General features: G+C 44.3%; 1 long non-coding RNA gene across 1 annotated transcript; it reads left to right on the top strand.

Moving 5' to 3' along the window:
• Positions 1 to 13,215: 13,215 nt before the first annotated feature.
• Positions 13,216 to 14,140, top strand: LOC131401898 (uncharacterized). Its single transcript, XR_009218097.1, has 3 exons — positions 13,216 to 13,384; positions 13,676 to 13,711; positions 14,082 to 14,140. It is a non-coding gene; the product is annotated as an uncharacterized LOC131401898 (long non-coding RNA).
• The last annotated feature ends 122 nt before the right edge of the window (positions 14,141 to 14,262 follow it).

Raw genomic sequence — 14,262 nt, 5'->3', positions numbered from 1 at the left:
CACGAGAGCGGCAGGTATAGGAGTGGGTCCAGCAGGGGAATGCAACCCATCTTAGACAACACAGACACAACAGACACAATCTTACCAATTAAAATACTGAAACGCTTCCCACATGGGTAGTAAACAGACACTACTCTGAGCTCACCCCAAGAACCCACCCTACGACTAGGAGCTAAAGGGTTACCACCCGCCATTTTGAACATCATGCCCTGGAAACACCCTGTAAGACAAGGGCCATTGTCTTGAATTCCTTGGTACTTCTTCCCTCTCCTTTCTGAAGGCTGCAAGTGTCACCCAGGGACGCCTTTTCAGTTCAGCCAGATGCAGAGTAGAAATCCTGGTTCCCACAGCCCAGGCCCTTCCTGCCAGGGCACTGCCATCCAGGAAAGAAAGAATTCACACCTCGGTGTAGACATGTAAACACACACAGGCATATCCCACCCAAGCATCAAGATGCATGAACTAGTAAGAGAGTAAAAGGCGCTTCAGAAACACATCAACCAATTGCAAAAAAAGGGTTTTTTAAAGATCCTGACTCCAATAAAATGCAAAACCAGGAAATCACCTTGAGAAAACTGGGGGACTTTGGATACTGACCAGATAGTTGATTATAGGAATGACACTTTTATTTTTGTGTGTGATAACATTAGTGTGTTTGTGTTCAAAAAATCCCTCATCTGTAAGAGAAACTGAAAATATTTACAGCTGAAATGATGTGCTCTCAGTCATCTCAGCTGGTTAACTCTAGCGGGGTGGGTGTGAGGATAAACGAAGCCAGATGGTATACGAGTTGATAATTTTTGAAGCAAGTGACAGGTTCACAGAGGTTGATTTTCCTCTACTCTGAGATTTAGAGATTTTTGAAAACTTTCAGAACACAATTTTGATACAAATAGTATACTCGGTGTTCACGTTACAATGTTACAAATTAAAACATTGATTGAAAATATAAAGGAGTGCTTCTCCTTCCTGACCTAAGGAAGCTCTCTCTCAGTCTCGTTCTGTGAATGACCTGATGATGCCACCAACTGTTCACTTACCACATGTTTGTGGAGTAATTCCTATGTGCTCTGTGCTGTGTGCAAGGTGAACACATTTCCACGACTCTGGATCTCGTGTGGGAAGGAAGGCAATGAGTCTGCTGCCAAGGTTCTCTACGGGGAAAATAATGCCTCCAGGGGGTATGCTCATTTTTAAGATTCCAAAATCAAAGCTACACAGGTTTGCCAGGTAACAAACAAGAGATACTTAATTCATGATACAGAAATGACCTATGTCTGAATTAACATGTGACAAAGAAGAGAAAGATTGATGGATTTTATGTTAAAATTAGATGCAAAATCATAGTTCTGGCCCCTGGCCTAGTGGTTAAGTTTGGCAAGCTCTGCTTTGGCAGCCCACGTTCTGTTCACAGGTGTGGACCTACAACACTCAGCAGCTATGCTGTGGCGGTGACCCACATACTAAGTAGAGGAGGATTGGCAACAAATGTTAGCTCAGGGTGAATCTCCCTCAGCTAAAAAAAAAAAAAATTACATGCAAAATGAGAATAATTTATGGAATCAGATTTAATATATATTAAAAGATAAATCTCATTCAAGTAGGTATCATCTCTTCATTGAGTTAACACTCAATGAAAAAACAGATATAAGTTCAAAACACTAATTCCTCAGCATCGATTATCCTATCAATTTTAATATAAAAAGGAAGAAAAATCATCGTAAATAAAAATTGATGTTATCATGAAAGGTAAAGATCACGATGGACGTGACAAAGAGATGCTGTGAGAGTCAAGCCTGTCTCATGGGGAATTTCTCAACCACATCACTCTCTTTTTCTTCAGCACCGATGTTGCTTTCCTCACTGTGTTTTCAGGATGCCTTTCTTGGCTCCTTGCTCTCTCTGCCTCCCGGGCAATCTCGTCTGTCCTCGAGGCCACAGTCACTCCCTCCCATGCTTTTCTTCACTTTCTGTGTCTGTCTCCTGATATCTCCAAAAGATGCTCGTTGCCTGCAGAGGGGCTATGAGAGACCCAGACCCAAAACAGGACTCATCTCTGCCCAATATGGACACTGGCTAGGGGTGGGCTCAGGGCTGGTGTGCAGACCCCTCAGCTCCAGCCACGGCCCAGGGATTCACCTGGACCCCCCAGTGCAACTGTTTTTAAGGTATTTGTGAATCCAAAGGACTTAAGAGTTCTCCTTCACTGCTGCAGGCCTGGAGTCCCTACAGTCTCCTGTATCCACAGACTTGCTGGGGATTCTCCAAGGTCTCCTCCCATTGACTGCACATGACCTCACTGCCAGGATGGGAAGTGATTCTAGTAACTGACCTCTGGAATATACAGCTGCTCAGCCTTCAGACTGTATAGAACTTCAGTTTTCTACTTGGTTTTAGTTTCATGGTCTCATTGTTTCTACTATGAAGTTAGGACATATTTTTTGAGCTTTCTCTTTAAAAACAGAATAAAATGCAAAATTTGAACAAAGAGGAGGATGAAGACTACCATCCATGGAGAATGTTCGCAGCTCATTTGGATATTGCACCCTCTTTCTCTCCCTGGAGAAACGTGTCTCAAATCATACTGTCCATTACAATCATTGCAGAGTTTTTATAACTCAGATTGCTGGAACTCAACCCAAGTAGGTCTGGGGAGGCAACGGAGAATTTTCATTTCTAAGACGTTCCCAGCTGATGTTGATGCTGCTGATATAGGCATCACACGTTGAGATTGGGATTCTGGGACCCTATCAAGCTGATGTGTCACTATCAGTGCAAATCCAGAACAACTTGCCTCCTCCATCTTGCTTAAGGGTGTTATTCTCTTCCCTTCTCTATCATTGTCAACTATACACATGCTGGTACCCTGTAACCTACGTTATTGGGACACAGAGATCCAAGGACTCCATAACTCCTTTGAGTGTCCCATCTCTAATGAAACCACGCACTCTTCCACCCTTAGATACTCACTTCCACACCCAGAGCCTGTTTTCACCCAAAATTCTCCTGCTTGCAAATCAGTAACTCAGAAACACCACATTCCCACCACACATTTCCACATTTCTAGTTTTTACACAAAGAACTCTACTGTATACAACCCTTCTTTAAGAAAATAGATTACTCCAGTTAGAGTATCTTAACAAGGCTCTCTTCCTTCTCTCTTCCTACTCCTCCCTATTAATCTTGGATTCTGTGGTCCATCATTTCAATAACCCACTGACAACGCTCCCTAATTCTTTACTCTCATCATATCTGCCCTGCAAGCCTCTGACTTTGGATGATTCCAAATACCTGCCAGGCCATGTTGACACCTGCACTGAGGATCACCGCTGAAGAGAGAGCACACGAGGAGCCTGGGGGTCCCAACAGAGAATCAACAGCAACCAATGGGCCTCCATGCATTCTCTAACGCTTCCTGAATGCTCTGTTAATTTCTTTCCATTTCTTGAGTTCCATAAAACTATTTTCTCTTGACCTACTTCATATCTCACAGACAAATTGTTAACCACCACACAAGAACTATTTCACACTCTAGTCATCAGATCTAGAAATTTTCCGCATAAGCAATTCATTTATCACACCATTTCTGTTGTTTTATACAGATATATTTCTTTCTTAGCTAAAACCATTCTGATTTTCATCTCATCTTTCCATTTCAATGACCTTATGCTTTCAATATTCGCAGTACTTTCAATCACCTCCCTACTGGGATCATGCCTCATGTTTCAAATATGCACAAATCTCTACCATCTACAAACCAATCCCTCATCCATTGTTCCTAATGCCCCTCACCCTCGATGTCCTCCCTCTCCTCCTCCTGCCAGGGACTCATTGTGAAAAGTTCACTTACATCCCAATGCCTGTTTCCACACTGGCAACTGATCCCATGTCCCCATTCTGTGGATGCTTCTCTTGCTAAGCTCACAGGTCAGGGGTCTTACTATTCCAATGTGGCCTTTTCATTATTTGTCTGACATGTCCTGCAGTAGCATGTGACTTTGTGGCCTTCAAGTTCCTTTAGAAAGCTCATTTGTCCTTGGGATCCACCAGTGCTACACTGTCCTTCTCCTGCTCCAAACTTCCTGAGTCACTTGTTGGCTTCTCTTTATAACCAACCCACAATGCCTGATGCTTCCCAGAAGTCAGCCCTGCTCTGACATCTGCTGTCCACCTGCACCCTCCTACTAGGCAATCATATCCATTTCCCTGGCTTCAAATACCACTAATGAGCTAAAAATGTTCAAAGAATCAGCACAGATCTGACTCTGCCCCCCAGGCCCAAATATGTACCTGCCCACTCAGCCCATCAGTGATGACTCGACTCACAGTGTCCAGGTTCCAAATTGAAAAAAACACTTTCCCAAATAATTCACTTCTCTCTCAGTGTTCCCAAATTCACTTGTTTGTGCTAATATCCTGTCTGTCCCTGAGTGTCATTCTGGACACTCTGCCACCCCACATTCATATCAATGACCCATCCATCCACCCTCCTGAATCCTCCTACAGATTCTTCACTTTTGAATCATTTCTAATCACCTTTCAGAAATGACACAAAATACCATTCCCACACAGTGAACTCTCCTGCTCTAGCAACCTAAATTACAAAACTCCATTTTTCCTCTTTGTTGATATTTTGTTCTATTTTACTTATATGTGCATCATCTCTTTCTTTCAATATTCAGTTCTCACTAAATGGGATACTCCATATAGACATGACTAATGTAGATTTTCTAGATGTTTCCCTCAACAGTGTTCTCATATGGCTTGGCACACAAAAAGAGCTCGTATATTATATGTGTCTATCTACCTACCTACCTACCTAACTACCTACCTACCTATCTAATTCAAATACTAAAAGTTCACTTCCTGAAATATTTTAAACCCATCCACTTAACTACATTTATGCAAAGATATCAAGTTTTTCTGGTATACTGCAATAAATTGGCAATTACAGCTTAAGATTTCCAAATCCTCTCTCCCTGTAATCAGCCTACGAGATTCTACTTACAGTGATCTGTTTAAAATGTAAAACTGATCAGTTCACCTTACCTTTTAAATCCTCAATTTCTGTCTTCAGCAGATATTTTTCCTGTTGTCCTATCATAATTATTAATACTACCCTTTTCATTCCTCAATATGTTCCAGTTTGGAGAGAAAACTATTTGGTCGTTCTATTTATAGAGCACCTACTACATGCAAAACTCTGGTGTAAAACCTGTGATCTACAAAAAAGCTAAACAGACTCACCGCCCCTGTTTGACCTAGTCTTAACGCGAGGAAAGACATAATAAACTGCAAAGAATTTATAACATGCCATGTGGAAATAACCACTGCGATGACCTATAGGGCAGAGAGAGAGAGTTTGAGCTTGAGTACATTTCTAAAGTTAGCTGTGTTTGTGTGTGTGTGTGTGCGCGCGTGCATGTGCTGATGCATGCTGCCAGGATAGGATGAGTTGCTTTCTCCTGTGGGGTGGGGGAGCCTCCTTTGCTTTGCGAAAGTTCCTCTCTGTGCACCTACTATGGACTTTGTCATCCACGTGTATTAGTCACGGTTGTCTAGAGAAACAGAAATAGAATATATATAAACATAGAGATGTGGAGATGTATTACAGGAATTGGTTCACGAGGTTATGGAGGCAGAGAAGTCCCACAATCTGCCATCTGCAAGCTGGAGAACCAGAAAAGCTGGTGGTATAACTCAGCTGAAGTCTGAAGGCCTGAGAACCAGCACCTCTATTGTCCAAGGGCAGGGAACATTGGGCGTCCCAGGTCAAGAGGAGAGAGTGGACTCACCCTGTCTTTTCCTTTTTGTTTAAACTAATTCTGGCTCATATAACAGTATTTTTGATGTTTCATATAGGAATCTAGCTTCCTTTCACATTACTCAACTTACTTACCAGTTGTAAACTTTATAAGTTATGTCCCACTCAAATAATAGATTTTCTTCTTCTCTAATATTAATTACCTCTTATTCTTTTGATTCTCATTTTTTCATGACTGTGCTCTCCAGTGCCACACTGAATCACAATAATGTTTGCCAGGAGCATTTTCCTCTTCTTAAGTGTAGCGTAAACACCAGATAAATTCCTTGTCAGGGCAGAGCAGGCATCTAAGAGAAAGTAAAAACGTGCAGGGGAATCACTTCTACCTGGAAGTCAACAGACTTGCTTCTCTTGGCTGTTTGGAGCTGGAGATGCTATGACAATGTGGTCAGCTGAGAATCAGAGGATCTCTCTCTAGTCCCAGGAATTAGTCCTGGTCAAATCTCTCAACCTCTTTAGACCTCATTTTCTTCACCTGTAACATGAAGAGTTGGATGAGTCTTTTTGAGTTCTGAAATCCAGTGATTCCAAGATACCCTTCACCCAGATACACTTAACAAAGATCAGAGAGAATTTTTAGTTGTCTTCTTCTGCATCAACATTATTATCCATATCACCACTTCAAGACATACCAAATGTCTACTTTTGCATGACACTGATAAAACAGGTTCCATACCAAATCGCTGTTCACTGGGATAACAAATCTATAGTTAATTATTTAGAGGTAAGTATAGAGATGGGCCCTGCTGGAACCAGCAATCAATGGGCCACAAAGTCTTGCTTTATTTTACAGCAAGGCTGTGGAAACATTCCCTAATACACCAGAATTCTTCTGTACTTCGAAAGTATGAAGTAAATGGGAGCCTTGAATCCATGGTTACGAGTTAATAAGGATATGATTTTTAAAATTTTACTAATGATGCCATTTGCCTAGTATGGGGCTGTTCTCTGGTGAGTCAAGAGCAGATGTATTCAAGGCCACTTTCATTCCTTTAATAAATATTTACTCAGAGCCTACCACTTGCTGCAAGATAGCAGTGATCTACCCTAAGAACATTTATATTCTAGTAGGGTGACACAGACCATAAACAAAAAGAGAATCTTGAGGTGATCAATAAAGTTACATATACATCAAACATTTTTCATTCTGGACTGTTTTTCACCCTTTCCCTTCTTTTACTCTTTCCCAGAACTCTAAGCATGGACTTGAAAACCCAGAAAGCATGGGTCCCATGTTTCTTCTCGCAACACCCCTGTTTCAAAGACATAGTGTTTATCATCTGAGAGTATGTCTCTTTAAGACTAAGTTCCTATGAATCAGCATTATTTCATCACTTTCTTGAGAGGATGGATGATATTATGAAGGGAAAACAAAATATCATATGGGATTTATACTCGAAATGATGTTTCCACTCTAATTGTGTTATTTAATGTGGTGTGATTTGGAGCAAGTCAGTTACTCCTTCAGGGTCAGTGGTAATAATACCCTGAAAAGCATTCTATAGAGATTAAATGAAACAAAGTATGAGAAACTGCTTTGTAAATTGCAAAGCCATCTTTTTCAGCTTATTTTTTCTAATAATATTTTCATTTATCCAATCCTTTTTGACTCTACACAACCTGCCTAGACTGAGTTTTATCATTTATTCAACCATAATAATGGGTCAAAATGGGTGAATATTAGAAATTTCATATGGTTCAACTTAATTAATAGGCCATCACAATATTTAATTTGGTTATAATTACAGTGAAATTTTTCATGTTGCCTTACCATGTGCCAGGCACATTCTAGGCATCTGACATGTATTCACTCATTTAATCCTCACAACAATGTTATGGAGACAATACTAGTAACCCCTATTGTATGGATGAGGAACATTAGAGGTTATATAAACGTCCAAGGTCACACATCTGGTACCCAGGCAGCCTACCTCCAAAGCCTCTTTTAGGGATCCATTAGAGGTTGTGGCACTCACATTGTAAAAGGATCACCCTGGTTTCTGGTTGGCGAATGGACCAGAGGGGACTAAGCAAGAAAGCACATGACTACTGAAATGATCCGCGCAAGCAATTCTGAATACAGGATTTCTTTCCTTTTTAAGGCTGAATAATATTCCATTGTACAGATGCCCCAGATTTTCTTCATCCTTTCACCCACAGATGCACAATTAGGTAGTTTCCATCTCTTGGCTATTGTGAATAATATTGCGGTGCATTTTGTCAGACATTTTCCTGGCACTTAGTGAGTTTGAAAAAATTCTCCTTCTACACATTAGTTACTGTAATGAACTACTTTCTAAATGTATAAAGTTTAAATATTTGTCATTCTACAGAAATACCTTGCCTAATCATGATTTGTGTTGTTATCAGTTCATGAATGATCGAAGATTTTTGTACAAAAACTTGTTATAATGGCTTTTTTTGCATGTATTCAGGAACCTTGCATAATATGGGTATTCCCTGATACTTGATTTTTAGTAGAGTTTTCTAGTAAGCCTTTAGGATAGGAAATATATTCCTAGATGTGAGGCAGAGAGCAGAAAAATAATAAAGTGATTGTTATATTTAATTATATCAAAAGAAAACTGTCGTTTTGCTAAATTGTTTTTACACACTCTTTGCTTATTTGTAAGAATGGCATATATTGTTTTATTAATGAAAAGAAAATTCAATAAACAATTTTAACATAAAACAACATCTATTGAGAAATTATATGAAAATTTTAGCAATATGCTGTCACCAATTTCCTCATCTGCAAAATGGAGATAGATAATACCATCTTCCTATGGGTTGCTGTGAAAATACTCAAGAGTAATGTATGTCAAATGCTTATCACCATGTCGGTTGGAAAGTGATGCCCCATTCATTTTTCTACTGGGATGATGAGAGCTTTTTTTATGCTTGAAGTCTGTAGTTTTCAAAATATGTTCTACTGTTGTAAAGTGAATCCTTTTTACAAATTATTTGTAGAGTTCGATGATCCCTTTGGAATGGAAATTCAGGCTCCTGTGTGTGCGTGTGTTTGTGTCTATACGCACATCTCTCAAATAATACTTCAAGCCTTTTAATGAAATCTACCTTCCCCACTCTTGACTCTCATTCCAAAAACAAGTTCTTTAATTATCTGGTTGAAAATCTGTATTTCTATATTAGCTACTCATACACTTTTTCATTTTTCATCTTTTGACTATTTATAGTTTCTTTCTTCTCTGAAAAAATCAGCATGAAGAGTTCTTACATACATTAAAAACATAATTCCCCTTGCCCAATATAACTATTTAATGAATTAGGATAAATCAAAATTCAATGTCTACTGTTTTATGACATAAGTGTTTACCATTTTATAGCATATGAATCTTATCCAGAGATGTGCTACATCAGATATTATGAACACATTTTCTTTCTCACTTTTTCCTTTGACCTTTTAAATGGTAAAATTCCCTTATTTCTTTCTTGTCTTCCTATGGATTCATCACTAGTTCATCTCCTTCCACCAGAAATTTAAATCTCTTTTCAGTAACTTCTGACGCATGAGACAATTCATGGGCTTCAGGTTTTGCTTGGGGACCTCCCTCTTGGGCTTGAACATATACACAGGCCCACATATACACAGTATGTCTGGAAGGATAGAGGAGAAAAGGATGTTTATCTCTGTGCAAAAGGACTGGGAGACAGTGGTAGAGTGAGAATATTTTACTGACTTTGCACCACTCTTTAAAGTTTTCCTATACGTGCATCTACGACGTAGTGGCCTCCCTCCCCCCAGATTTTTAAATTAAAATTAAAGTAGCGTTATATACTGCTTGGGACAGTAAGTTGTAGAGAAATGTGAATATATGATCCAATTTTTTAATGAAATTAAGAACAGCAAACACGCACAAAAAGTTTATAATTCTAAATATGGGCACATCATTCTATGAGGCTGTATAAACGTGAGGAAAGGAATGAAGAAAAGCTGTTCAACATCCAGCTACCTGTACAGTCTAGGGGTTCACGTAAAGCCCCGCCTCCAGCCCCGCCCCTGGAGCTGATTTCCTCCCACTGTGAAGTTGGCCAGACTTATTCCAGCCCCACCCCCGCCTCTTCCCGCCCCTGGAACTGGTCTCTGCACAGCACTCGGGCCTGGCTCCGCCCACAGCCTGGTCCCGCCCCTTGCCCCGCCCGCACCCTTGTCCCCGCCCACAGCCCCGCCTCTAGACCTGGTTTCTACCCACAGCCCCGCCCCTAGACCTGGTCCCTGTCCCTGGTGCTGACCCAGCCCGCGGACCGGTCTCACATTAACTCTAGAAACTAGACACCTCCCCCGAGGCTGGGGTGAGAGGCCCCGCCCCGCCCCGCCCCGTCCCCCCCGCGGCCTCAACCCACAGCCCCCAAAGGTCCGTCCTCCCCGAACCTGCGTCCTCCCAGAACGCCCGCCCGAGACCGGAAGCGGAAGCGCGGGCGGCGCCGTGGATGGAGCGGGAGGTCTGCGCGGTGTGTCCAGTCTTCTCGGCGCGGACGGGATTCCCGTGGACCTTCGGCCGAAGGGGCGAGGCGCGGTGAGTGGCGGGCGGTCCCGGCTCCGGTCGCGGTCCAGGGAGAAGCTTCGGCCGCGGGCAGCCCCGTCACGGCCCGGCGTCCCTCCGTCCCCCCGGAGCCCCGGTTCCCCCGGGCTGTTCGTCAGGGCGCCCGAGGCTGCTGTTCCTCCCGGCTCCGGGCGCCGCCGGCCCCTCCTCAGAGTCCCCGTCACCGTCCTCCGTGTGATTTTGTCCCCAGGGGGCTTATCCGCGTCTGGAGGCGGTGTTTGGGTTGTTACTAATGGGGGCGCTCCAGGCATCTAGGGGGGGAGGCAGGGATGCTGCTCAGCGTCCTCCGGGGCCCAGGACGGCCCGACAGAGAATCATCCGGCCCCAAATGTCAGTGGTGCCGAGGTTGGGAAACCTGCTCCAGGGCCTGAAAATCTCCCCAGCCCTGTATGAAGTGTGGGAAATGTTTACAAGTCAGCGAGCTACTTACAGGGGCCATAAATGACAAGCTTGTTTAAAGGGTCCAGAGTCACCAAAAAGTGTCTGTCCAGCCAAGTGAGTTGAGCGACACAAGTGCACACAGCACCAAGCTGCTTCCTCCCATCTTGGGGAGCAGGTGACTGGATAGGAATCGGGAAAATCCAGTCACAGCCAACAGTTACAGTTAAATCAGTAAATACAAAAAAGAAAAGTGAATGGGGTGAACTTTCCATCCAACACCCTAGAAAAGGCCTCAAAAGCTTGTTTGCGCTTTTGTTTCTCCCCCTCAGACACGAAAACATCCGTGGAGCTCAAGTTTGAGGTGAAACCAGCCTCAGGGTCCACCTGTCCTCACTGATCCATGGATTTCTGTGTGACCAGGTGAGTACCCTGTGGACCTGGTACCAGCAGGTTCCGGCAGCCTCCACTGTGCAGAAGACCTGCTAGTGGGCTTTCCTGGGCTCAGGTTGTCACCACATGGACACTGAGAGTGAGGGTATCTTGAGAAAAATTATCGATCTTGGATGGATTATATTCAAGGGAAAGACGGTAAGCTGTGTGTGGTTCTATGTGGTAAATATTTCAGTAAGTACAGTTATATGCAAATAAGAACATATAAAACAAGTGTAAATAACTGCAAATGTGTATTATAGTAGAAAATATAGATTTACTGGCATTGCATAATACTCAAAAATCAGGATTTATATGTAATATAAATACAGAAATGTTTTGCGTGTGTATGTAGTATTAGAAGACGTCCCATTAAATATTAGCAGGGATACTCAGCAACATTCCTTAGACCCATTCAACTTGACTTCTAAAGTCTTATAAATCCTCCACAAAAATTTGAAATATAGGAGCATTTAGGGAAAAAGATGATTGGAACTTCTTTGTATTAATAACAAATTTAACATTGAATTTGCCAGTAGCCAGATTTATTTTGAGCATTTTTTTCTTTATGCCATTTCAAATCATTGGGAGGAGTACTAAGCAACACTGTAGATTACAGGGCAGGGCACTAGTCTCTAAAAAGACTGTCCTCACCACTTTGCCTTCTAAAGGGAATTAACTTTGTTTCTTGAAACTTTTCTGAAATACCAGTCTGGTGATTCACGTTGCAGAGAATCTTGTTAAGTAATTTTGTATTTAGTTGTTGGCCTCTACTAATTGTGTGTGTATGTGTGTGTGGCTTTTTCATTCTAGCTTTCCTGTGATGTTCTTGAGGGGAATGTGTGCTTGTCATGTAATAGATAGTCTTTGAGTTTATAATTTATGGTGACCCACCATCCTCGTTTATTCAGGACAGAGGGGATTTCCAGGACACAGGACGTTTAGTGTTCAAACCAGGGCAGTCCTAGACAAACCGGGATGGTTCCTCATCTGACGAGCCAGGCCCTGGGCCACATGCATGGGGACCTGGAGAACCAGAGAGACCTTGTCCCACCTCCGTGGAATTTATCTTGTATTTGGGAATTTGGATTTTAGACAGTTCCTGATGAGAGTGATGTGGGAGTTTGGCACAAGGTGACTCAACCTGAGGGGGCAGGGAAGCCCTCTTGAGAAGGACTGATATTTAGTTTGAGAGCTAGAGTTGGGACTGGATTTAGCTAGTTGGAGGGTTAGACTGGAGTGAGGGTGTGGGAGTGTGTTCAAGAGAGCGTTTCAGACAGAGGGACCCGCATGAGGACACCCCTGAAGCAGAGAGCCTGGTGTGTCCGTGAACTGAGAAGAGGGATGGCTGAGCCGAGTCAACACAGGGGGAGGGGTGTGAGCCACGCCGGCGAGGGGGGACAGGCAGGACCAGATCAGGGGTGACTTGGGACTCTGTTCCAAGACCAGTGGAAAGACTCTGGAGAGATGCGAGTAGAAGGATGATGTGATTAGCGTTTGGTCTAAGCACGTGGGTTCAGATGGACTTCATGGTTAAGAATGTAGACTGAAGAGGCAAGATGGGAGGTGCTGCGAATAAGATGAGGAATAAAGTGACTGTTCCCTAGGCCTGGGTGATGGCTGTGGAGCAGGAAAGAAGTAGAAAGAAAAGACCTTGGAGTGTAGAACCGCGAGAAGGTAACGGTACTTTCTTGCCTGCATGTGTCAAATGGCACAGGGCACTGACTGTTCTCCTCGCTGCTGTCCGTGCAGACCTGCAGGCGCCCCCTCACCCAGGTCTGTGTGTTCACCCCTCTTTGTCACTCACAGGCCCCCCTCCACATCCTAAAGGAAGTCAGGCCTTACTTGTGAGGGGGTTGTCTCACACGGGAGACACCGAGGAGAGCCTCTCCAGACATCAGAGCAGCCCGTTCAGCCTCTCCCTCAGCCTCCTCCCTTCCCCTCTCTCGCTTTCCACCCTCAGAAGGACCCCTGCTCAGTATTCCATGTCCCCAGGTTCTCCCTCCCCCAGGCTTGAGAAGGGTGGGGCAGCCACTGGGGTGGACATCATCTGCACCTTCCACTCTGACCCCCGCTGGTCCTGGGCTGGACAGAGAGTGACTCTACTGGGAGCCGTGCCATGAGACCCAGGGCGTCACCCACCTGGGCTCCCTCACCCTGGACGGGGACAGCCTCTACATCAGTGGTGAGGGGCTGTGCTACAGCCACACTCTCTCTCCCAGTCAGAGTTCTGTGTTGCCTCCGTTGCTCTAAAGTGAGCTATGATCCATCTCTCTATGCTCCTGGTCTGGGATCAGTCTCCTCATCACTGTGTGATCACTGGGTCCAGCCACCTTCCATCTCGTTGCCTCCCCCCTGAACACCACTCCCCTCTTCCCCGCTGCTTTCCCCACAAAGCTCCCTACACCCTCCCTCTCCCTTAATCCTTTATGTTCACCCCAACTCTTGCTCAGCTCCTCTCGCCTTCTCTCCACAGATTACACCTATGGAGCCGCAGCCCCGACTACCACCGGTGAGTATTCCTGGCCCTGATGTCCTGGGTCCCGTCCGCATTTGGGGTTGGGGAGCACTTGTTCTCCTTCACCCACTGTCCTTGGTGAGGGAAGCACCTGGAAGGGCCCTAATTCATCCCTTCTCTCCCTCCCGGGTTCTGGTGGAGAGTCCCAGCCCAGTGTGAGAAAGCCTTAGACACAGACGTGTTCTCCACCACATTCTGACCCCACGTGGTTTTCACTTTAATTCTCCTGAAGCCCCGCCCTTGGTCCTCCTTTTCCAGGTGTCCCATCCGTCTGTCCAGTTTTCTGCCCGTCCATCTGTCTCTCCTCTGTGTTCAGTCTCTCTTGTTCACCTATCTCTCTCTCTTGGGCTCCTCTCATCCACAGGCTTGCTCATCTCTCCACTCACACAGTCACCCCTCCCCTCACTCTCATTTATGCTTCACCTGTGAATGGTGGTCCTGGCACAGCCACTGCTGGAGCCCGGGTGAGCCTGGGGGCTCCTCCCACTCTGTCCCTCCCTGATGACAGCCCTCGCCACAGCTGCCGAGCCAGCCACCACGTCCCT

Source organism: Diceros bicornis (assembly GCF_020826845.1).
Source record: "Diceros bicornis minor isolate mBicDic1 chromosome 21 unlocalized genomic scaffold, mDicBic1.mat.cur SUPER_21_unloc_1, whole genome shotgun sequence".
Taxonomy (NCBI): Eukaryota; Metazoa; Chordata; class Mammalia; order Perissodactyla; family Rhinocerotidae; genus Diceros; species Diceros bicornis.
Note: the sequence above shows the minus strand (reverse complement) of the source record. Positions and strands in the feature narration are given on the sequence as shown.